General features: G+C 45.5%; 1 non-coding gene across 1 annotated transcript; it reads left to right on the plus strand.

The window, feature by feature from the left end:
• Positions 1 to 9340: 9340 nt before the first annotated feature.
• Positions 9341 to 9422, plus strand: trnas-aga (transfer RNA serine (anticodon AGA)). Its single transcript has one exon. It is a non-coding gene; the product is annotated as a tRNA-Ser (tRNA).
• Positions 9423 to 25592: the final 16170 nt, after the last annotated feature.

Here is a 25592-nt window from a genome sequence, read left to right on the forward strand (position 1 = left end):
TTCGAAACAGGGAATCTATTTTCAAAATAATCGCAGTAATAATAATAATCCTGCTTGTGTTGCCTTCAAGGATGAGGAAAATCAGTTACACGAAGAGAATATAGAGGCCGAGATTGTTGTCTTTGGAGCAAAGCGGGTTAAAATGGGGTTATTAGAGTCGTTCTAAAGTGCAGTAGGCAAGAGGCAAGTGGGCGGAGAGGTTCAAGAGCGGGAATAGAGTGAGAGGTGACAGTTTTCACTGACAATATTCGGGAACAAGACAAAAGGGATATATGATAAAGTGGTTGCAAAACATTCGCAGTGGGCGACGTGAGCTAAGGAGATTCCTGCTTTCACTCAGCGAACTGGATTTAACTCAATTTAAAAACTACGTCTTTGAGGATCGATTGCACCTGGCACAGCATGCAACCTCATGCCATTGCTGTAGAACGGCAATTCTCGGGTGCAGTCCACAGAATTTCCACTGAAAGTGGCCGTTTGGCCATCTAATCAGCACCGAACCTCCGAAAGAGACTCGGCTCTATCCCTGGAACCCCGCGCGTTGTTCATGGCCAGTCAGCTAAACTGCACATGTTCAGACAATCTGGCACACATTAGCATGGCCAATCCACCGAACCTTCACATCGTTGGACTGTGGGAGGGACACCGAGCACGCCGACAAAACCCATGCAGCCACCGGGAAAACGTGCAAGTTCCATGTTTGGCTGTGATGAATGTGGAAATTGGCATGTTTCATATTTTATATCGGTTGCACTTATGTTTTTCTAAGCCTTTGTACTTGTTGCGGTAATGTTATTATGGAACCAAGAGTAAGGCATCCAAACTGTGTAGCTGCCAAAGTTTTAATTAGGGAGTCATAAAGTGTGGGCCATGATAGATTCCAAACACTTGATGGCCAAGTACATTGACAGTTGCAGGTCGCCTCAGGGGCGACGTGTGTCGCCGTAATCGGATAGTGGTTGGTACTCTGCGTTGTGGACGCAGCGATCTCGGTTCGAATCCGAGTCACGGCAGCGATAAGTTGATGTATTTCTTTCAAAATTAACGGATGAGGAATTCTCTGTGTAATTTAAAACCAATTTAAAACGGGTTCACAACCGAGTGCATGCTTCTGCTCCTGTTTGAAGCTCCAGCTGCAATGAGTGTGTTCGAAAGTGTGACGTCGTGATAGATTCCAAACACTTGATGGCAAAGTCCATCGGCAGTTTCAGTTTGACTCGGCGGTTAATGGGCGGCGCCGTGATGGTATAATGATTAATATTCTGCGTTGTGGCAGCAGCAACCTCGCTTAGAATCCGAGTCACGGTAGCGGTAAGTTGTTGCGCTTTTTCCAAAATGAATGCACTAATAATTCAAGCTTCATGTGTGTGACGTCCAGTTTTTTCATGACAACATCGGGTTGATAAATGAGCGCATGTTTCTGTCCCTGTTTGATGCTTCACAATGCAAACTGTCGTGAATACGAGAATCTCCTCAGCTCCCCTCCCGTGCTCCAGATTTATATTTTAACTATTACGTTCCATCGTCTCCCTCCATTTCATATATTTTTGGAAGTGAAAATAGTCTCTCTCAATTTATTCCATCAGCTTCTTCGGCCATTCGCCCCAAAAGGTTTAAGCGTCTCAACCAAATACCCACTTAACCTTGTTTATCCGCGGAGAATAATTTCAGTCTCGATAGTCTCTCCATATAAACGAAATTCCTGACATCTGGTCATGATGCAATGATGAGGAGTGGGCAAAGTTTTGGGAAATAGAGCCAGTTGGCCGTGGAGAAAATGGAAACGAAGCGATACACGGAAATCAAGCTCCAGTTTTGTGAATGTTGGGAAAAATTTTGAGAATCAGAATCCTGGGAGAACGAAGGGCGCTGTCTCCTGATCAGAGACAGTCAAGACACATTGGAATGATTCGAGAAATTAACTGATATGTGGAAACTGAGAAAACTGTCCTTACTGCACATCAGAAAATATAGTTTAATCTTGGTTTCATTGCGAATGTTTGGAAGCAAAAAATACAACAAAGGCTTGAATGTAGAAGGCTGGACGCGCGTTAATGACAGGGATATGGATGTTGGTTCAGTCTTCGTTTTTTGGCACGCAGTCACCGTGGCTTGAAACACAGACTCCTTTCTCCGTCCATAGATGCTGTCAGACGTGCTGGGTTGAGACGCTTAAACATCTTGGGGTGAATCCCTGATGGAGCAAATTGAGAGAGGCTGTTTTCACTTCCAAAAAGACATGAACTGGAGGAGGACGATTTAAGATAATAGTTAAAATATAAAACGGGAGCATGGGAGCTCAGAATGTTCTCGTATTCACGACAGTTTGAATTCTGGAGCATCGAACAGTGACAGCAATATGGACAACGAGGAAATGCAGCAGTTGTCGGCTCTTGCGCAACGGCTGTTAACCGAAAGTTTGGTGATTCGACCACACCCAGAGGCGACGTGCGATACCACCGATGCGGAGAGTTTTTTTACCCTTCGTCCCTGTGTGAAATAGAACCACTAACCTCTGTGGTGACTATACTTCATGCCACATTGACTTAATTCCTTTCCTCCGGTTCCAATATTAAACACGCCAAATGCTGTCATTCTGATTTTAACCAGTGTCTTTACACGCAGATAGTTCATCAACATTGACTTGAACTATGATATACGGACATTCACCCCAATAGCAACAGTGGGCGGAAAGAAACGATTTGATAATAGATTTGAAGCAAAATTCTCCGCAGGCTGCAATTCTGAAATGAAAAGATTCACACTGGCTCAAAATATTTACCTTTATCCTGTTTACTTTTCTCTCTCGCTGCAGATGCTGCACGATTTGCCGAGTGTTTCCAGACTTTTCGATTTTTATTGCTAATTGATGTAAAATGCATGGAGACGATTTAAATAAAGCATTAGATACCTGCCGAAACTCCCAACACGAACCGGAAAATATGAATTAGGAGCAGCAATCGGCCGCTTGGCCCATCGAGCCTGGTTCGGCTATCAATGTGATCACGGGTGATCTGATTGTAACTTTACCACACATACATGCCTCCCGCCGATAACCTTTCATCCCCGTTTTATTCAAGATTCCACCTAGTCCTGCTTCAAAAATATTCAAATACTTTGCTTGCACGGACCTCTCTGGAATAGCGTTCCAGAGACTTATGGCCCTATCAGGGAAATAAGGGACTTCATTTGTGCCTTATATGAGCGCCCATTTATGTTTAAACCGTGAACCCGAGTTCCAGATTCTGTGACAACAAAGAACAACAAAGAACAAAGAAATGTACAGCACAGGAACAGGCCCTTCGGCCCTCCAAGCCCGTGCCGACCATACTGCCCGACTAAACTACAATCTTCTACACTTCCTGGGTCCGTATCCTTCTATTCCCATCCTATTCATATATTTGTCAAGATGCCCCTTAAATGTCCCTATCGTCCCTGCCTCCACTACCTCCTCCGGTAGTGAGTTCCAGGCACCCACTACCCTCTGCGTAAAAAACTTGCCTCGTACATCTACTCTAAACTTTGCCCCTCTCACTTTAAACCTATGCCCCCTAGTAATTGACCCCTCTACCCTGGGGAAAAGCCTCTGACTATCCACTCTGTCTATGCCCCTCATAATTTTGTATACCTCTATCAGGTCGCCCCTCAACCTCCTTCGTTCCAGTGAGAACAAACCGAGTTTATTCAATCGCTCCTCATAGCTTATGCCCTCCATACCAGGCAACATTCTGGTAAATCTCTTCTGCACCCTCTCTAAAGCCTCCACATCCTTCTGGTAGTGTGGCGACCAGAATTGAACACTATACTCCAAGTGTGGCCTAACTAAGGTTCTATACAGCTGCAACATGACTTGCCAATTCTTATACTCAATGCCCCGGCCAATGAAGGCAAGCATGCCGTATGCCTTCTTGACTACCTTCTCCACCTGTGTAGCCCCTTTCAGTGATCTGTGGACCTGTACTCCTAGATCGCTTTGACTTTCAATACTCTTGAGGGTTCTACCATTCACTGTATATTCCCTACCTGCATTAGCCCTTCCAAAATGCATTACCTCACATTTGTCCAGGTTAAACTCCATCTGCCATCTCTCCGCCCAAGTCTCCAGACAATCTAAATCCTGCTGTATCCTCAGACAGTCCTCATCGCTATCCGCAATTCCACCAACCTTTGTGTCGTCTGCAAACTTACTAATCAGACCAGTTACATTTTCCTCCAAATCATTTATATATACTACAAAGAGCAAAGGTCCCAGCACTGATCCCTGTGGAACACCACTGGTCACAGCCCTCCAATTAGAAAAGCATCCCTCCATTGCTACCCTCTGCCTTCTATGGCCTAGCCAGTTGTGTATCCACCTTGCCAGTTCACCCCTGATCTCGTGTGACTTCACCTTTTGTACTAGTCTACCATGAGGGACCTTGTCAAAGGCCTTACTGAAGTCCATATAGACAACATCTACTGCCCTACCTGCATCAATCATCTTAGTGACCTCCTCGAAAAACTCTATCAAGTTAGTGAGACACGACCTCCCCTTCACAAAACCGTGCTGCCTCTCACTAATACGTCCATTTGCTTCCAAATGGGAGTAGATCCTGTCTCGAAGAATTCTCTCCAGTAATTTCCCTACCACTGAAGTAAGGCTCACCGGCCTGTAGTTCCCGGGATTATCCCTGCCACCCTTCTTAAACAGAGGAACAACATTGGCTATTCTCCAGTCCTCCGGGACATCCCCTGAAGACAGCGAGGATCCAAAGATTTCTGTCAAGGCCTCAGCAATTTCCTCTCCAGCCTCCTTCAGTATTCTGGGGTAGATCCCATCCGGCCCTGGGGACTTATCTACCTTAATATTTTTTTAAGACACCCAACACCTCGTCTTTTTGGATCACAATGTGACCCAGGCTATCTACACCCCCTTCTCCAGACTCAACATCTACCAATTCCTTCTCTTTGGTGAATACTGAATATGCAAAGTATTCATTTAGTACCTCGCCCATTTCCTCTGGCTCCACACATAGATTCCCTTGCCTATCCTTCAGTGGGCCAACCCTTTCCCTGGCTACCCTCTTGCTTTTTATGTAAGTGTAAAAAGCCTTGGGATTTTCCTTAACCCTATTTGCCAATGACTTTTCATGACCCCTTCTAGCCCTCCTGACTCCTTGCTTAAGTTCCTTCCTACTTTCCTTATATGCCACACAGGCTTCGTCTGTTCCCAGCCTTTTAGCCCTGACAAATGCCTCCTTTTTCTTTTTGACGAGGCCTTTCTTTTTGACAAGTGGAAACAGCCTCTTCACATTCACACCTGCGATGCCCCGCAAGATCTTAAAGGATTCGATTAATTCGCCTCTTACTTTTGTAAACTCTAGTGGGTGTCAACCTATCATTTCCGCCTTTTCTAGATAAGACGATTCACCCATCCCCGATAATATTTCTTCTCTGATCTGCTTCTTGCGAGTTACCGCTGATAACCCAGTCTCCGAACTCCCTACTACAGTCGTCAAAACCACCAAATTCCTGTTGCCAGGTGCTGAAATCGCTACCGGGCCTGGACTTTAACATTGTGCAGGCAGGTGCCACAGTTAAAGCATGTGACAAGGCCGACAACCGAGTTGAGATGCATGGGAAGACAGTCAGTTGACAAAGTTTGGAACTAAATTGTGAAAGTCGCCAGGACCATGGGGCCGATGCGCATTTGGAGAATACCCGGGGATATGACATCAGCAGTGCATTTCTTATATGAGATATTAGAAGGCATTATATTTTCAGGGAATACATTATATTATCTTAGTACGCATTTAATAATACTGATGTTTCCATCTGCTGTTCATGAAACAAACACACTAAAAAAGGTACCTCGGTCGGATTCATTGGCACATCAGAATTGACAATGACTGGACAATATTTTACTGCAGCCGAGAGAGCATAAATTATTGTCCTGTAACGTATTATAGCAGAAGTGCTGCTAAGGTAGTGATTTCGCCCTGATTAGCTTCAACTGCCGACGTTGTGGTTCACAGAGACATGGGTTTACCAAGTGCCCCAAAGAAAATTCGCTGGTTACTCATAGCTAACGAAAGCCTTGGAAAAATAAGCATCGCACAGACGTCAATCGCACAGTGATCAACTCTCCTCCAGCCTCATGCACTCGAGGCTTAAATTGCAAATTTTTGTATCCAAATATAAAATTGACCTGAAACCAATGTTGCGCACAGGGGACACCTCCACTGCCTTCCTACTCTTGATCTGTCTTTTGGTGGCCCATTTTCTATCTCCCTCAGTAATTTCAAGCTGTGCTGTGACCAAGTCGCTAAATATGCTATCCTCGACGTCCTCAGCATCGCGGATGTTCCACAGTGAGGCCATCCACAACTCCAGAGCCGTCAAGTGGTCAAACAGGAGCTGCAGCTGTTGCACGTGAAGGGGCCAGGGTATGTGGACGTGTCCCTGAGCTTCGACATCGCACCACGAGGAGCATGACACGGGTCTGGGATCTCCAGCCATGTCCTAAACCGTAGGTTAACTGAAACACCTACAACGCCAAAAAACAAAAGAAAAAAAGAAATCAATAAATGGACAAATGAAAAGAAAGACTTCTTACCAGTCACCAGGGATAAAAAGCACTTCCTCCCCTTCGAGTTCCCACCTAACTTCAAATTCCCAAACTCACTCTTCGCTGTGTCTCACTCTTTGCTGTGCCTTCTCTGGCTCACTCCAACTTCACATTCACGTAATGTGGAGCATGGTCAGGAATTATAATCGTGGAGTATTCCACCCTGACGATTTCTGGAAGCACCAGTTTCCCCACTACAAAGAAGTCCATGCGGCTTGACATCTTATGTACTGGTGAGAAGAAAAATAATTTATTTTCTCCTGGGTGCAGGAACTGCCATGGTACCACTGACTCCATCTGCTTCATGAACGTTCCCAGTTCCCAAGCCATGCCTGTTGTTTTCCCCGTTCTGTTGTTTGACCTGCTCATCTGTAGGTCCTATACACAGTTAAAGCACCACCCCCCCTCCCCATGATCAGTCGGTGCCAATCTATGACAGGGATTTCCGCCATGGTTTCCTTTATAGTTTCCGTTTCATCCCAGTTGGGTGCCTACATGTTTACCAGGACTAATGGCACCGCTGACCATGCCTTACCATCCCTCTTGGTCCATGACTGTCTTTGTCGCTGCTAACACCGTCCTCTTACTTATCAGTATAGCTACAACCCAGCCCTTGTCCAGTAGCAGGAAGGGTAAGTCTGCCCCACCCACTTCTTCCTTACCCACAGTCAGGCCTACACCCTCAGTCTCAGATGCATCCCTTGGAGGAAGACTATATCGGTTTTCAAACTGCTCAAATGGGCGAAGACCCTGGATCTTTTCACGGGGCCATTAAGTCCCCTCATGTTCCAGGCGACTATTCTGGAGATGGGGACGGGGATTGGTTGAAGGGGGGGGGGGGGGGGAAGCCCCTGTACTGCTGAGTGTCCCTTTATTTAGGGACACTCAAAAGTGGCTGCTTACAGTGCCGTCTTGCAAAACCAACCCGAACCTGACCTGCTGAAGCCAGTATAGAGCCATCTCATTAAAATATTAGTATAGAGCCGTCTCTTGTTTATCATTATGCTCCCCCCATGATCCCTCTTCCTCCCTCTCTCCCACCTTTTAACCCTCCGTGTCCCCGCTATTCACCCTCTGCCCCCCCTCCCCTATAGCTGCGGTTCTTCCCCCCCCCCCCGCCCTCCCGCCATGCGGTCCCTCCCCGCTGCGAGCTGCGCCGCAGGCCCGTCTCTCTTTCATAGCTCCTGATGCTAGATTTGCCGGAAGTGTTGTGGCCCTCCTTCCCGAGTTTGATCTTTACCCCTCCTTATGCCCAATCAATGCGGTCCACTTTGTTTCTTCTTCACCCTTTCCTACGCACTGATGCCCTCGCCCCTTCATTCCTGTGGGCACGCACTCTTGCTGGAATGAGGCAGTGCCGTCCTGCACACACATTGTTCATGTCCGTAACTTTCCTTTTCCTTTTCTCTCCCTGCGCCTTCCTCAACACTGCTTTGTCTGCCTTTTGTCTAGGCCATTCGCCCACATGAACTCATGTGCCAGGGTGGTGAAATAATGTTTTTTATTCTAGAATGTCACCAGAGTCCGGCTGTGAATAACATCCTGAATTTTATACCTTTCTTCTACAGGGCCGATTTCTCTTGGTGAAACTCGGCTGTGCACTTTGCCAGATCTGCTCCAATGTCTTGGTCCACCTGTGTTCTGTGTCCTTCCCAACTGCTCATTTTAGTTTGACGAGCCCAATCCAGAATCCACTCCGGATCCTGATTCCTGTGTGCCTTGGTGATTATCACCCTCGGCTGCTACCCGGCCTTGGTTAGGTCGGAATGATCTGTGGGCTCTGTGGAGAGCCCGTTGCCCGGGTCATTGGTCTCTCTCTCGAGGATGACCGCGATCCCTTGCCTCGTGGATCTGCCGACTGACTCGCTCACTGTTTCTGCATTTGTTCGCCGTTTCTGGCTTCCCTTTGGCACCCTACGCCACTGCCTGCTGACATATTGCTAGATTTCTCTTCCTCTTCTGTTTAAGAGGAGAATAAGTCCAAATTTTCGTGCTAAATTCGGCTTAAAGTGCCTATTTACTGTATTCTGATGGAGAGCCACCTGATGTGCGACTGCTCAGCACATCCCCATTAGCGGAAGTCTCTTCACATCAAACAAATAATGAGGTGCTTACAAGTGTAGAAGGAAAGATTCCATATTTATATGAAATTATTAAAATACTATGTTCGCATCGGATGAATCTGCATATTTTTGTTCGACTCTCTCTTTGCAAAATGTGTTTAAAGCAGTTCACTGACGATAATTCGCTTCCCTGGTGAAAGAGAACATGTGGCTTTCTGGAAGAGCTGGAGTTCGAAAATGCACCGGTACCTTTCGGCTCTAATCTATCTATTTGTGTCTGCCCACTTCTCCGGTTTCCCTCTGCATTTTGTTAGATCTTTTTTGCCATCTCTTGTTTGCCTTCAGGCCTTGGTAAATATAAGGGGATTTGTTGATCTGGACCTTCTGTGAGAAATGCAGAGCAGCAGGAAGGGCTGCCAGTTGTCTGCTAATCGTCGTGGTGAAGATCCGCCTGTAATTCGCCTGTTATGTGAGTGGTGTGGATGAAGCGAATGTCGTCGTTTTAAATTTAAGGACCGTATTCTTATTTCCTGTGCAGCTTTATGTTGGAAAATCAGTCGAGAAGAATGAAATAGTAAAAGCATGAAAAAGCTAATTCTCCTTCTCAGGAATGGATAAATTGGCGATCTATTCACTTTCAGTAGATCAACATTTCCAAATTTCACCGGCAGTAGTCGGGGCCGAGTGGTTTAGGCGATGGACTAGAAATCCATTGGGGTAGCCCCGCGTAGGTTCAAATACTGCCGACTACGTTTGCAAGTTGGCTGAAATTAGCGAAGTTCATCGGCGGTTCCTTCTGCCTTCCACAGAATTATACTCAACGCAATGAGTTCCAGCCGTGTCTGATACGCAATCATTCTTTTTCTCAACCTATCTCTCCACAGCAGCTGTCTCCGTCACGTTTCACAACAGACGTCAAACTGATCGGCCTTTAATTTTCTGGTGGATTGGTGCTAGAAGTCGTCGCTGTGCTGAAAATGTAACCATCTGCAGGAAGGTGCCGCTGCTTCGGGTAAACGAACAGGCGCCAGTATTGTGCCAGTATTGGTGACGTAGCCAGTTCTCGACGCCCAGTTGCTCTCCAGCCACAATATTAAGGCCCATTACTAGGCGGCTGTGCGGCGGGAATCTAAACATAGGCCCGCATCCTTTATGGACAATGTGACCTATTATTTGTGGATCGCATTAAAAACTCAAACATGTTCTCGAATCTGGCAGCACGTTTGAGAATCGAATTGCGAGTTCCCGTGAGAACCGCATTAACTTGATGGTATAGGCATATTAAGGAGATCGATTTCATAGCATTGAACATTTATTCTGTAAGTTAAATCTGAGAAACTACCAACAAAATCTGTGATGGCTTTGATAGGTTGTCTCGAGAAAATCGAGAATGGAGATGGAGGCCATGGAGCAATTGCTGAAAATGGGATCATAATTGTTAGATGTTTGATGGCCGACACAGACACGATAGGCCAGTTTATGTGCTGTAAAACTCTGTGACTCTATTCAAGAGGGAAAGTGAAAAAACTCAGTGGAAAAGCAATTAAAGTTACCAGCAGCTAACATAAAAAGGAATCCCAAGGTCACCTATAAGCAGCAAAATAACAAATGGTTGGAAAAGACAGATTAGGGATAAAAACGTTGTCTTACACGCGGAGGCAAGAGATACAGCCAAGATATCAAACGAGAACTTATATCCTCTTTAAAAAGGAAGAGAATGTTATCAAGGCCGTGGTGAGAGAAAGAACAGGTGACCAGGACACTCGGGGAATTTACAATTGAAAAGAGAACGTTGACTGAAAGACAAACTTTAATTAAACTTGTTAAGATACCAGATGCCGATTATATGCATCTAAGAATGCTGATGGAGGTAAAAGTGGAAATTTCAGAGACACTAGTGATGATCTTCCAGCATTCCTTTAACTGGAAAACTGGAAAATTGCGAATTTGCACTCTTGTTCAAGAAGAGATGCAAGGACATTGGCAACAAGTAGAGCGTTATGGGCCAGGGTTTAGAGAACCCCAAAGTGTATCATGGAGTTCACCTGACCCACAACTTTTAATAGATTGTGGTATGGGAAGCACACGGTCCACTCTACAGGTGTGGTACAGCAGAAATGGAAAAGTATTTTTTTAAAGCAGAACAATATTTATTCTATGAACTCAAGTTCACCTTTTTAAAACATACAGTGAACATCTTAGCAACCATTAATTCAAATACAACCCCCCAAAACTACAACACTAAGTAATCCTTTAAGCTTTCCTTTTAACATCCATAAGGCTTAAAAATAAAACCTTTAACAGAAGCACCTCAGGTTTAACTTCACGACTGAGAAAAGGTATCACGTTGAAATCAGCAAATGGACATTCATAAGCTTGCAGAGATTCACACACATCCTGCTGTGATTGCAGCTTCTCCAATACTAAAATGAAACCAAACCCACCCTGCAATTAAAAGCCTAAAGCGAATGTAAAAAGCTGACAGACAGCCCAGCTCCACGCACTCTCTGACACCATTGCAGTAATAAAAACCCTTTTCCTAAAGTACTCTCACTACAGATATGTATGTACACACCCATTTATGAACACCCATTTATAAACACCCATTTCTTAAAGGTACTCTCACTACAGATATGTATGTACACACCCATTTATAAACGCCAATTTATAAACACCCATTTCTTAAAGGTACTCTCACATGACAAGAGACCACAGAGTTTCAACTTAGTGGGAGTGATCACGGATTGCAGATGCTCAAATTTTAAGGACCTCGGGTTTTGTAATTTTCTACTCGACTGGAAAGTACTGTGCACCTTCGTGGTACAACTCATCCCACACCAGTGGTGTTGACACCCAGCTCAATCCAACAATGCATATCATCCGGGCTACCATTTGACCAACTTAACTCCCGTGGCTCCCAGTCCTGAGCGAGATCCCACCCCCTCACATGAAGAGGAAAATTGCAACAAGAAACCTGGAGAAAGTATACATAAATCCAAGCCTGTCTCTACACAAGGACCTTACCAATCCAGCTATTGCACGCCTCTCATCATGTCAGCCTGGACGGCTAAGGCTACCGTGCCAAGGAATAACAGCAAAGGGCCTTTAGCAGCAGAAATGGAAGCAACACGCCACTAATAAAATTCACACCCTCAATATAGATCCCACAATCCGTACAGTTGGGCACTCGTCAACTCGTTCTGATGTTAGATGTTAGAACATATAGTGCAGAAGGAGACCATTTGGCCCATCGAGTCTGCATCGACCCACCCAAGCCCTCACTTCCACCCTACCCCCTAACCCAATAACCCTTCCGAACCGTTTTGGACACTCACGGCAATTTATCATGGCCAATCCACATAACTTGCACGTCTTTAGACTGTGGGAGGAAACCTGAGCACCCGAAGGAAATTCACGCAAACAGGGGAGAACGTGCTGACTCCGCACAAGCAGTGACCCAGCAGAGAATCGAACCTGAGACCCTGGCGCTGTGAAGCCACAGTGCTATCCACTTGTGCTACCATGCTGCCCATACAGTGCCCATGGCACTGGCCATGGCTATTATGCAGTAAATTAGCACAAGTAGGGCCTTGCAGGGGACCAGATTGCAGCTGTGGTGCACCCCCATGAATGACTCACTTCATTCAAGACTGCCCCTGACAAAATTCAGTAGAGGACTCAGAGAGCTCCATGTAGCCAATAGGGAACCTATTGGCTGGTTTGGAGATTACTGCACATGTAAAACCAATATGTGTGCGAAAACGTATAATTCGAGACATCATCAATAAACACACAGACAGATGCAAGATACCTAAGGACAGTTGCACGGATTTTTGAAGGGATATTATTTTAATTGACCTGCTGGAGTTTTTTGTGATGGTAACAGCGAAGGTTGATAAGGAAAAGTGCTGTTGATTTGGAAATGCATTTTCAAAAGGCAGTTGATACTGTGTCACACAATGGAGTACACACAATAGAAGAATGTAAATGGAGAATAAAAACACATAAGGCAGTTTTACGGCCCTGGTTAGAGCCCACTTCGAGCACTTTGAGCAGTTCTGGTACTACACCTTAGGATATTGACCTTGGAGGGAATGCAACATAAGTTTACCAAAATTATACCTAGACAACATGGGATAAGTTATGAAGAGAGATTACGAAAATTACATCTCTTTTCGCTGGAATTTACAAGGTTAAGGGGTGATCTGATCGATTCTTCAAGATATTAGTAGGAAAGGACAGGACAGTTGGATTGGACGGAAATTCTGGATATTGGAAAACTTAAAATTAGGGCCGGACAATTCAGAAGAAACGTCAGGAAGCATTTCTTCACGCAAAGGATGGGAGATGTTTGGAACTCTCTCCTACAAACCGCAGCTGAGCATTGAACAGTTGTTAATTTTAAATCTGAGATAGATAGATTTATGTTAAGATTTACCTGCTGAAGACAGGTACATAGAGTTAGGCGACAGATCAGTATCTCTCATTGAATGGCGGGACATTATCGATGACGGAATCGCCTACTCAAGTTCCTATGTTCCTATTACTTGTGAGCAGAATTTCAGTTCGTGAATAAAAGGGAAAATAGGCACTTGTGTAAGAATTGGCTCAGCGAAAGGTGAGCAGCACGGTAGCAGAGTGGGTAGCAGCTCCAGCGTTCCAGGTTCGATTCCTGGCTTGGGTCACTGTCTGTGTGGAGTCTGCACGTTCTCCCTGTGTCTGCGTGGGTTTTCTCCAGGTGTTCCAGTTTCCTCCCACAAGTCCCAAAAGACGTACTGTTAGATAAATTGGGTATTCTGAATTCTCCCTCTGTATATCTAAACAGGTGCCGGAATGTGGCGAACAGGGGCTTTTCACAGTAACTTCATTGCCGTGTTAATATAAGCCTACTTGTGTCAATAAAGACTATTATTAAAAACAGCGTTCAATAAATGATTGTTCTTTCAGATTAGATGAAGATTGGCAGTGGAGTTCCCCAGGGGCAGTGTTGGGACACTTGCTCGCTCTGATATACATTAATGGCCTAGACTGTGGAATGAAGGGCATGATTTCAAATTGTGAGGATGAAGTGGTGATTTGAAGTGTTGTCAACTGTCATGAGCTTGGTCGAGATTCAAATGGCCACTGACATTTTGGTGGATTGGCCAGGTAAGTGGCAGATGAGGTTCATTGCAGAGATGTGTGAGATGATTCAATTTGGCATGAAGAATGTGGCAACAACATAAATACAGGAAGAATTCGAAAGGAGACGTAAGAACAATGGAACTTTGGTACATATGTACTTAAGTCGTTGAAGGTGGCAGGACATGTTGAGAGATCAGTTGGTAAAGCATATGGTATCCTCGGGTATCTAAGAGGAACAATGAGTACAAGAGTAAGGAGATCATGTTGAGCTTCTGGGGTATTGCGTCCAGTTCTGGTCTCATTACTTGAGGAATGACGTGAAGACATAGCAGAAAGCAGAGAGGAGATCCACATGAATAATTCCAGTGATAGGCAACTATAGCTATGAGTATAGATTTCAGAGTTCTGTCTATTTTCTGTGGAGAAAACAAGGCAGAGAAGACACTTAATAGAGGTATTCAAGATCCTAAGGAACTTGGACAGGGTGTACAGTGAGGAGCGGTTCTCTTGCAATAGTATATCCAGAACTAAGGGCGGAGGAGGCACAGATTCAAAATAATTGTAAAAAGTCTAAAAGTGAAATAAGGAATTATTTTTCACACCTTGAAGGTGGTTCTAATTTGGAGAAAACTTCTAAAGAAGGTGGTAGATGTGGGTTTGGTCAAGGTATTCAGAATGGAATTGGATTGATATTTAAAATGTGCAAGGTTATGGGGCTAAGCAGGGGAGTGGGATAAGGTAGAATGTGTTTTCAGAGACCCATGGAGACTCGATGGTCCAAATGTTCTCCTCTGCACTGTGAAGATTCTGTGATTCTTGGACTGTGTGTGTGTGTGTATATATATATATATATACATACAGGGCATACAAGGCTGAAAGATTCATGGGTGTCTACAGAAAAGGCTCTTCGACTCATCGCATCTCTGCTGGTCAACAACAACCATCTAAGTATCCTAATCCGAATTTATAAGCATTGACACTGCAAGTGCACATAGAAGGATTCAGAATTGTGTTTTCCTCCATTTTGAATTCTTCCTCCATTTTGTGTTAGGCACAACAGGACAGACTGTCAATTCAGTTGAACTCTATCTTACACATTACATGCAATCCAGCCATTATCAAGAATGCCCCTCCCACCGCCCTTATCTACTATAATAACTCCCAAGAATTATTCATGGCTTTCTGACACAAACTTCATTAACTTCTACCTTAGCAACATTTGCCCTGCTCATCAGGGAACATAACTTAGGGGCTATGGAAAGAGAGACCCCTCTTAGAATACACAGAGTTTGTAAGATTTGCAGACGTGCTGAATTAGGCCAACAGTAAAACCAAAATACTATTTGAAGTAACCACTGACTTAGGATCAGAGACGAGGCTCACGAAGGATCAACAAGTATCACCAGAGTGACAATTCATCAAGTGAGGGGATTGATTTAGCGTTTTTTATCAGCCTGAGGAATAATTAGTGAAACTCTGTGGCGCTGGGGAACTGAAGCAGGACCACAGTTATCAAAGGAACAGGCTATCTTGAAAGTTTTATTACTTTCAACTCTGTGTGAGATCTTGTAAGAGTACATAACTGATTTTGCATTGATATAAGTGTTTTGGTTTACGAGTATTATTCAACTTTATGTATTATCTGATAATATATAACCATATACATGAAGACTAGTGTTTAATGCCAATGTAACCAATGCCATTCATTATATCATGGATTCACTCTGTATAAACCTTTTAAGTCGTGCTTATGGCTACACACTTACACGAATTCATCTTGTATAATCTTAAGCATAATTGCTATTGTAATATTTCTAGACAACATCGTGAAACTCTGTAAATTAGGAGTCTCGACCATATTATCCTCTTATCTGCCCTCAGGGTTGACTCTGAAATGCCCTCATGGATGGGCAATAAATTTTAGCCCGGCTAGCGAAGTGTAAATCCCATGAATAAATGAAAAAAATCTCTCATGGAGTCATAGATGTTTACAGCATGGAAATAGGTCCTTCGCCCCAGCTTGTCCATGCCGCCCAGTTTCTACCTCTAACAGTGCCACTTGCCCGCATTTCGCCCATATCCCTCTAAACTCACCCTGCCCATGTAAATGTCTAACTGTTTTTTAAAGGACAAAATTGTACCCGTCTCTACCACTGCCTCTGGCAGCTCGTTCCTGATGCTCACCCCCCTCTGTGTGAAAAAAATGCCCCTCGTGTATCTCTTTTGTATCTCTCCCCTCTCACCTTAAACCTGTGCCCTCTAGCTCTAGTCTATTCCGCCTTTTGGAAAAGATGTTGACTATCTACCTGATCTATGCTCCTCATTACTTTGTCGGCCTCTATCAGATCACCCCCATGTGTCCTACACTCTGTCACTCAACCAATTTCTCAACCAAGTCAATAATTTGCCCTTAACACAGTGGGCTTCCACCTGAGTTAACTATCTATTATGTGGGACTTTATAAAATGCCTTCAGAAAGTTCATAAAAGTAACATCCATAGGTATTCTGCTGCTGATTACCTTAGTCACCTCTTCAAAAAATCAATTTGATTCGTCTGGCATAGCAATGGCACTGTGACTCAGTGATTAGAACTTCTGCCTCAGGGCGCCAAGGATCGGGTTCACTCAGGGCCCTGGGTCACTGCCCATATAGATTTTGCACATTCTTCCCAAGTCTGTGATCACACCCCGAGAAGCCAAAGATATGCGTAGGTGGATTGGCCATGCTAAAGTACCCCTTAATTGGAAATCAAGCGTTGGTCTGGCATGGCTCTCCCTGATCCACTGAAATATTCCAAGGTCCCCCATTTTGCAATATAGATTCCAGCAATTTCCACACCACTGATGTTAGGCGAACTGTCTGTAATTCCTTTGTTTCCCCCTTTCACCCTACTTAAAATGTGGAGTGGCATGTGTCATTTCCCAATCCAGAGGGAATACACCTGGATCTAATGAACTCAGAAAGATTGTAGTTAGGGTATCTGCAATGAGTTCCCTACTTCCTTTAACACCCTCGGATGGAAACCATCAGGTGCTGGGAATTTGTCATTCTTGGGTTCCATTAATTTCTTGGTTACTGATGCTGCACTTACGTTGAATATATTATGTTCCCGTCCTCTATCGACTATTATTTTTTCGGGACTTCAGACAAATTAGACACATTTTCATGTACTCTGTAAACACTGAGGCAAAGCAATTATTCAACATGCCGATCATTTCCCCATCATCACTGACAATATCTCCATTTTCAGGTTTTAGTCGACCTACATTGCTATTGATCACCTGTTTTCCTTTTATATAACTATGGAAAAATGTCTCCATAATCTTTGATGTCCCTTGCAAGTTTCGGTTTATAGTCTCTTTTATTAGCTCCAAAAACCTGTTTGTTGACCCTTCGCTGGTGCTTGTATCTATGCCATTCATGCGGATTGGTGTTAATTTTTGTATTTTTGTATGCTCTTTCTTTTAGTTTTATGCTGCCCCTAACCACTTTCGTTGCCCAACGATTTATTTTGGGGGGGAAAGTAGAGTCTTTTCCTCTCAGGGGTATATACAATCTCTGTTCCTTGTCAAATGGTTTATTTAAATACTCTCTACCAATCTTCAGTCGGTTGACCATTTAAAATACCTTCCCAGTTTACTGTGGACAGTCCCTGTCTCATTCCGTGAAAGTCAGCCTTATCCCAGTCTAAGTTTTGAATTGTGTTTTTCACTTTCAAACGCTCGACTGAATTTAATCGTGTTCGTGTCACTATTTTATAAATATTCACGCAGTTACACTACTAATTAAACATGATTCATTGCTCATAACTATATCGAATAGTGACTGTCCATTTGTTGTACCCGGAAAGTTTTGGCAGGAAGGTATCCAGGACATATTGCAAAAATTCACTGCCTTTCGGACCGGTGCTTGTCTGTCTCTCCCAAACTTTGTGTAAATTAAAATCCCTATTTAATACTACTCTGCCTTTGACTTCTGGTTGCGGCTATGTGGAGCTAAGTCGCACATTCGGCGGCTCCCGCAAAAAACGGACTTTTGGACTCTTTCCAGGGCCCCCACTGGCACCTTTTTGACTTTTCCCGGTGTGGGAAGGAGATTATAATAGCTCCACGATAGTATATGGCTTCTACTAGGAGCGGGGCGACCAAAAAGATGGTGGTGGACCCGAAGAAGGTGCGAGGGAAGAAGAACAAAATGGCGGCGGGTAGAGACCAGGCAGCGTGGATGCAGTGTGTGGAGTAGCAGCAGGAGGGTATCCAGTGCTGCTTCAGAGAGATTAAAGCGGACCTGCTTGAGCCGATGAAGGCTTCTATTGATAAGCTGCTGGAGGCACAGACGGCCCAGGGGGTGGCGATTCGCGAGGCTCGACAAAAGATCTCCGACAACGAGGACGCGATCTTAGGCCTGGCGGTAAAGGTGGAGGCACACTAGGCGCTCCACAAGACATGACAGGAGCGGTTCGACGAGAAGGAGAATCGGTCGAGGCGGACGAATCTACGGATTCTGGGCCTCCCGGAGGGGCTGGAGGGACCGGACATGGGGGCCTATGTGGTCATCATGTTGAACTCGCTGATGGGAGCGGGGTCCTTCCAGGGGCCCCTGGAGCTGGAAGGGGCCCATAGAGTGCTGGCGAGGAGGTCCAAGGCTAACGAGGTCCAAGGCGGTGTTGGTGAGGTTCCATCGGTTCGTCGATCGAGAGTGTGTGCTCAGGTGGGCCAAGAAGGATAGGAGCAGCAGGTGGGAGAACGTGGACGTTCGAATATACCAGGACTGGAGTGCGGAGGTGGCGTTTGTTACACAATGGGAGGAGTCAAAGGAGAGGCGGGAGTGGCCGGGGTCAGCAGGAGTCAGCTGACTTGTGGAAGTGCAATGGGGGTGTAAATCAGCTAGGATGGGTCCTAGCCGGGGATGGGGGGGGGGGGGGGTGGTGGGGGGTGGGGGGGGGGGGTGGTTGGGGGGGAATTGAGTTGCTGCTGCTATGGTCAAGGGGGAGCTGGAGCGAGTGGGGGAGGGGTCGAGATGGGGGTATGCCGCCATGGGGAATGGGCTGGGTGTGGGGTGCGGGCGCGTGGCTGGCCGAGGAGAGGTTATGGCTAGTCAGCGGGGGAGGGGGGGCGGGTAGCCCCCTGATCCGGCTGATAACCTGGAATGTAAGGGGACTGAATGGGCCAGTTAAGCAGGCCTGCGTGTTCGTGCACCTGAAGGGACTGAAGGCGGATGTGGTTATGCTCCAGGAGACACACCTGAAGGTGGCAGACCAGGTAAGATTGAGGAAAGGGTGGGTAGGTCAGGTGTTTCACTCAGGGCTGGATGCCAAAAATCGAGGCGTGGCGATCTTGGTGGGAAAGAAGGTGTGATTCGAGGCATCGAGCATTGTGGCAGATAATGGCGGTAGGTACGTAATGGTAAGTTGCAGGGAGAGAGGGTGGTACTGGTCAATGTGTATGCCCCGAATTGGGACGATGCGGGTTTTATGCGGCGTATGTTGGGTCGGATCCCAGACTTGGAAGTGGGGGCCCTGATAATGGGGGGAGACTTTAATACGGTGCTGGATCCGGCACTGGATCGCTCCAGGTCTAGGACGGGTAGGAAGCCGGCGGCGGCTAGAGTGCTGAGGGGGTTTATGGACCAGATGGGAGGGGTGGAGCCTTGGAGATTTGCAAGGCTAGGGAATTTTAATTCTTCTCACATGTCCATAAGGCTTATTCCCAAATCGACTTTTTCATTTTGAGTAGGGCGCTGACAGCGAGAGTAGAGGATACTGAGTATTCAGTAATAGCCATTTCGGACCACACCCCGCATTGGGTGGACTTGGAGATGGGAGAGGAGAGGGACCAGCGCCCGTTGTGGCACTTGGAGGTGGGGCTGTTGGCAGACGAGTAGGTGAGCGAGCGGGTCCGAGGAAGTCTGGGAGCAGAGCCTAGTGGGAAAGACAGTAGAACAGCAATGGCAGGAGTTTCTGGGAGTAATTGGGGGCACAGTACAGAGGTTCATCCCAAAGAAAAGAAAGGTTCAGAGGGGGGATTAGGCAGCCATGGCTGACAAAGGAAGTTAGGGAATGCATCAAAGCAAAAGAGAAAGTCTGTAATGTGGCAAAGAGTAGTGGGATGTCAGAAGATTGGGAAGGCTACAAAAACAAACAGAGGATAACAAAGAGAGAAATAAGGAAAGAGAGGATCAATTATGAAGGTAGGCTAGCCAGTAACATTAGGAATGATAGTAAAAGTTTCTTTAAATACATTAAAAACAAATGGGAGGCAAAAGTAGACATTGGGCCGCTCCAAAATGACGCTGGTAATCTAGTGATGGGAGACAGGGAAATAGCTGAGGAACTAAATAAGTAATTTGCGTCAGTCTTCACAGTAGAAGACATGAGTAATATCCCAACAATTCAGGAGAGTCAGGGGGCAGAGTTGAGTATGGTGGCCATCACAAAGCAGAAAGTGCTAGAGAAACTAGGAGGTCTAAAAATTGATAAATCTCCGGGCCCAGATGGGCTACATCCTAGAGTTCTAAAGGAGATAGCTGAAGAAATAGTGGAGGTGTTAGTTATGATCTTTCAAAAGTCAGTGGAGTCAGGGAAAGTCCCAGAGGATTGGAAAATCGCTGTTGTAATCCCCCTGTTCAAGAAGGGAACAAGGAAAAAGTTGGAAAATTATAGGCCAATTAGCCTAACCTCGGTTGTTGGCAAGATTCTAGAATCCATTGTTAAGGATGAGATTTCTAAATTCTTGGAAGTGCAGGGTCGGATTAGGACAAGTCAGCATGGATTTAGTAAGGGGAGGTCGTGCCTGACAAACCTGTTAGAGTTCTTTGAAGAGATAACAAATAGGTTAGACCAAGGAGAGCCAATGGATGTGATCAATATTGACTTCCAAAAGGTCTTTGAAAAGGTGCCTCACGGGAGACTGCTGAGTAAAATAAGTGCCCATGGTATTCGAGGCAAGGTACTAACATGGATTGACGATTGGCTGTCAGGCAGAAGGCAGAGAGTTGGGATAAAAGGTTCTTTTTCGGAATGGCAACCGGTGACGAGTGGTGTCCCGCAGGGTTCAGTGTTGGGGCCACAGCTGTTCTCTTTATATCTTAACGATCTAGATGACGGGACTGGGGGCATTCTGGCTAAGTTTGCTGATGATACAAAGATAGGTGGAGGGGCAGGTAGTATGGAGGAGGTGGGGAGGCTGCAGAAAGATGTAGACAGTTTAGGAGAGTGGTCCAAGAAATGGCTGATGAAATTCAACGCGGGCAAGTGAGAGGTCTTGCACTTTGGAAAAAAGAATAGAGGCATGGACTATTTTCTAAACGGTGACAAAATTCATAATGCTAAAGTGCAAAGGGACTTGGGAGTCCTAGTCCAGGATTCTCTAAAGGTAAACTTGCAGGTTGAGTCCGTACTTAAGAAAGCAAATGCAATGTTGTCATTTATCTCAAGAGGCTTGGAATATAAAAGCAGGGGTGTACTTCTGAAGCTTTTCAAGCATTAGTTAGGCCCCATTTAGAATACTGTGAGCAATGTTGGGCCCCACACCTCAGGAAGGACATACTGGCACTGGAGCGGGTCCAGTGGAGATTCACACGGATGATCCCAGGAATGGTGGGCCTAACATACGATGAACGTCTGAGGATCCTGGGATTATATTCATTGGAGTTTAGGAGGTTGAGGGGAGATCTAATAAAAACTTACAAGATAATGAATGGCTTAGATAGGGTGGACGTAGGGAAGTTGTTTCCATTAGCAGGGGAGACTAGGACTCGGGTGCACAGCCTTAGAATAAAAGGGAGTCACTTTAGAACAGAGATGAGGAGAAATTTCTTCAGCCAGAGAGTGGTGGGTCTGTGGAATTCATTGCCACAGAGGGCGGTGGAGGCTGGGACGTTGAGTGTCTTTAAGACAGAAGTTGATAAATTCTTGATTTCTCGAGGAATTAAGGGCTATGGAGAGAGAGCGGGTAAATGGAGTTGAAATCAACCATGATTGAATGGAGGAGTGGGCTCGATGAGCCGACTGACCTTACCTCTGCTCCTATGTCTTATGGTCTTATGGTAAGTATAGAGAGGTACTTGGAGACCAACGACAACGGGGAGGTCCGAGTGGGGATGGTATTGGAAGCGCTGAAGGTGGTGGTGAGGGAGAGCTGATCTCCATTAGGACCCACAAGGAGCAGAGGGAGCGGGGGGAGAGGGAGAGGCTGGTGGGGGAGATGGTGAGGGTAGACAGGTGGTATGCGTGACGAATGTGATATAAAATAGTTACTTTAGAGATATTAGTTACTGTAATGTAGAGATAGGCCAGTCTCATTCTGGTGAGTTCACAGACAAAGGATTTCAGACCGCATGGAAAAGCAGGAAGAGGTGTGTCTACGAGAGTGATGCTGAGTAATAGGGGCCAGAGGAAGGGATTGGAAGTGAGCCAATCAGAATAGATCAAACAGGTCAGGAGGGACATAGGATGACCTATGGGCGTCGAGTATGTGAAACTTGATGCCATTTGAATGTATCAGTACAGAGCTCTTTGTTTGATAACTTCACTTGATTCTGGAGGTACAGAGAGCGAGAGGCATTCTGTACTGCTGTGAACTGAGAAAGCTTGCAAGCTGAATAAAATAACTAATGCTGTACCTGCAAATCCATCTCGACTTTTATTGAGGCCAGACTGACGGGTAAAGAAACTGAGGATGTAACATTTGGTGCCGAAACCCGGGGTTTCTCAAGACGATCCTGACCCAACTGCGAAATCAGAATTATACTGATTATGAACAGGAGGATGGGGAAGAAAGGGCCCCCAATGTACAGCTGGAAAATGACCGCGCATTGATTTTTCCCCTCTTCTTATCGTCTGATTAGTCTGGTCACTCGCGGTTGGTACAGAAACATCGTCTCGACGAAATCAAAGGTCAGTCTGGGGATTAGCAATTTAATTGATGGGATTTCATATTGTTAATTCGGCTTGGGTTAGGTTATGGGAGGTCGATGGGACATTCGAAATTGAAAATGGTTCACCTCCATGTGTGAGTTAATTCGGCTTGGGTTAGCTTTATGTGGTTGATGCAACATTTGAAATTGTAAATGGTTCAACTTCATGTGTGAGTTAATTCGGCTTGGGTTAGGTTATGGGAGGTCGATGAGACATTTGAAATTGAAAATGGTTCACCTCCATGTGTGAGTGTGTTAAATATATCGTTGATTAAGCTAACATTGTACCCTTGGACTGTAGTGGCGAAAAACGCAGTTCCGAGGACTAGTTGAGAATATGGGGAATTCCTTGGATAGCACAAATGATCCAGGCATGCCACTGCAAATATTATGTGATAAGTATCCGAATAAAGCGAAGGATTTTAGAAAATTGTCAGCACAGTTAAGAAGTAAAATGGGAGATGAATGGCCACTAGGGGGCACCAAAGACCTAGAAATGGGTAAGAAAATCCAGGGACAAATTTGGAAAAAGAGTCAAAGTATGAAAGCAAAATAATTAATTGGATTATGGAGGCAATATTGTCAAGAGGAAAGAGATAAGATCATGTTGTCCAGTTGGCAGGACAATGCCCTTAAAATGGGAATTCCAATTAGTGAACAGGGTAACCTAAAAACATTACAGGTCTTGAAAAAGGAATGTGCATTCAAAAAAAGCGCAAGTAGAGACAGGAAAGACGCGGGTCAAACAAGAGATGAGCTACGTAGTTCAATGGCTGGCCTTGAATTGACAGAAAATGATAAATTCAATAATTTGGAAAAGTCATTGAAAGTTCCGTCTGCACCTGTAGCATGGTCTTCACTCATTCCAGAACCACCAGAGTACAATAATATATACCCAGTCATTGCTCCCCAGATTCCAAATATGCCAGTAACTCAAGCCCTTTTGGGTGATAGTGTGGGTCCTGATTTACCATCTTCACGATCAGTAGAACAAGAGGAGCACTGTTCCACAAGCCCAGTTAGCTCGAGGACAAGATCTCGGACAGCGAGAGAGGGGCTTGACCCTCACCAGAAACAATTAAGTATACCACCTAAGTCTCTCCAAACTAAGGAGAAACCACAAGGTTCGGGAACAAAGGAAGCTGCAACAAATTCTTTTGAAGAGAAAGAACTCCCCCTAGTGACAGGGAGAGACGTTGACGTCTTGGAACAACCAGGGGAAACAACTAGAGTGCCCCCTGGTGACATTCGGAGACAGTTACCGATTAGGAAGATGCGAAACCCTGACGCGGCGACTGCGGGAGCGAACCCCACGATAGACGTTTACTTCCCATGGACACCCAGTGAGATGATGGCTATTATGTCTACAATCCCAGATAGAAAAAAATCTCCTGCTGCTTTCGTGGATTCCTTGAGAACTACCATCTCAATTTATCAAGCTGATTCAAGGGACCTCTGGGCCCTAGTCCAGCAGATTTTAACCCCAGCAGAGTACCGCAATTATCTTAACCATTTGAATTATGCTAGCCATGCCGCACTTCAGCAGGCCTATGCGTTAGACGACGATAGAAGGACACAGATCCTGAATGCGTTGAACAGCACATTTCAAAAGCCCATAAATCTTTCTGTTATCTTAGACCTAAAACCTAAGAAGATTGAAGAGCCAGAGGAATTTCTGGAGCGTTTTAATGAAATCTACCGTGGGCAGTTAGGCGACTTGCTGTATCAAAATGGTCAGAATTCCCCTCAATATTGTGCTATGTTAATGCATTGCCTACCACCTTCTGTGGTTACTGCTGTGAAATGTAATAACATGAATTGGACAGAGAACGACCCTTCCCAGATGGCAAGGGCAGTCAGATTTTATTGGAAGGAGGGTGTACGCCAGGAAGGAGGCTCAGTTACAAAGGTTAAGACTGAGTATGTAATGAAAAAGGATGATCTGCGACCCCAACAAGCGGCAGAAATGGTAGTTTACCAGCAGAAGCCTCAATGTTGTGACTTTGGGTGGGTGGATCAGCGAGGGGGAGGATACCAAACCCACCCAAAGGGACCCTCAGCTCCTTTTTATGGCCCACCGAATGCATCAACAGCTTTACAACTGCAGCCCCCTCTGAGGGGCCATTGGTCTACTGGGAGAAGAGGACGAGGCAGATATAGAGGGAGCAATGCATGTTTTAATTGCGGCCGTGCAGATCACTGGCAACAGGAATGCCCCTTTAAAAGACAGGTAGTAGAAGGAGATTATCCGACCCAAAGGAGAGGGTACCCACCGAGGGGAGGACAGACGAGATACACTGACTTCTCCCAGGAAAACCCTTTCCCAACACAGGATTGACTAGCTAAATTAGCCATAAGGACTCTCCAATCGGACAGGGAACCTATTATCTCTCTGCAGATAGGAGATCAACATCACCCATTTGTAATCGACACTGGGGCAGCCATGTCTTCTGTGCAATCAACACTTCGACTACCATTATCCGACCACACGCAGCAATTGTCGGGGTTCCAAGGACAGGTGTGTGAGTATCCTATTTCTGAAACTGTGACAGTCACTTACGAGAATAAGTCTGCAGATCATCAGTTTGTAGTGACTACTGGATTGGACTGTAACTTGTTGGCCCGAGATTTACTGTGTATCTTCCAGCTACAGCTAGAGTGCGGAGGTGAGGGGGAAACGGTTACATCATGGAGGATGAGACAACAGTGCTATATTTCTATCACCCCCCAGTGGTGGACGTTAGACATTGAACAGTCACTGCATCACATTACCCTGGCCTATGACAGAACTGGACGAAAAAGGGAGTGGAAGGACAAATACCAGCCATTAATTGAGACCGAATGGCCAGTCAAGGTTACAGCCACAGTCACGGGAAAAGAA

The sequence above is a fragment of the Scyliorhinus torazame genome, chromosome 14 (genome assembly GCF_047496885.1).
Source record: "Scyliorhinus torazame isolate Kashiwa2021f chromosome 14, sScyTor2.1, whole genome shotgun sequence".
NCBI lineage: Eukaryota > Metazoa > Chordata > Chondrichthyes > Carcharhiniformes > Scyliorhinidae > Scyliorhinus > Scyliorhinus torazame.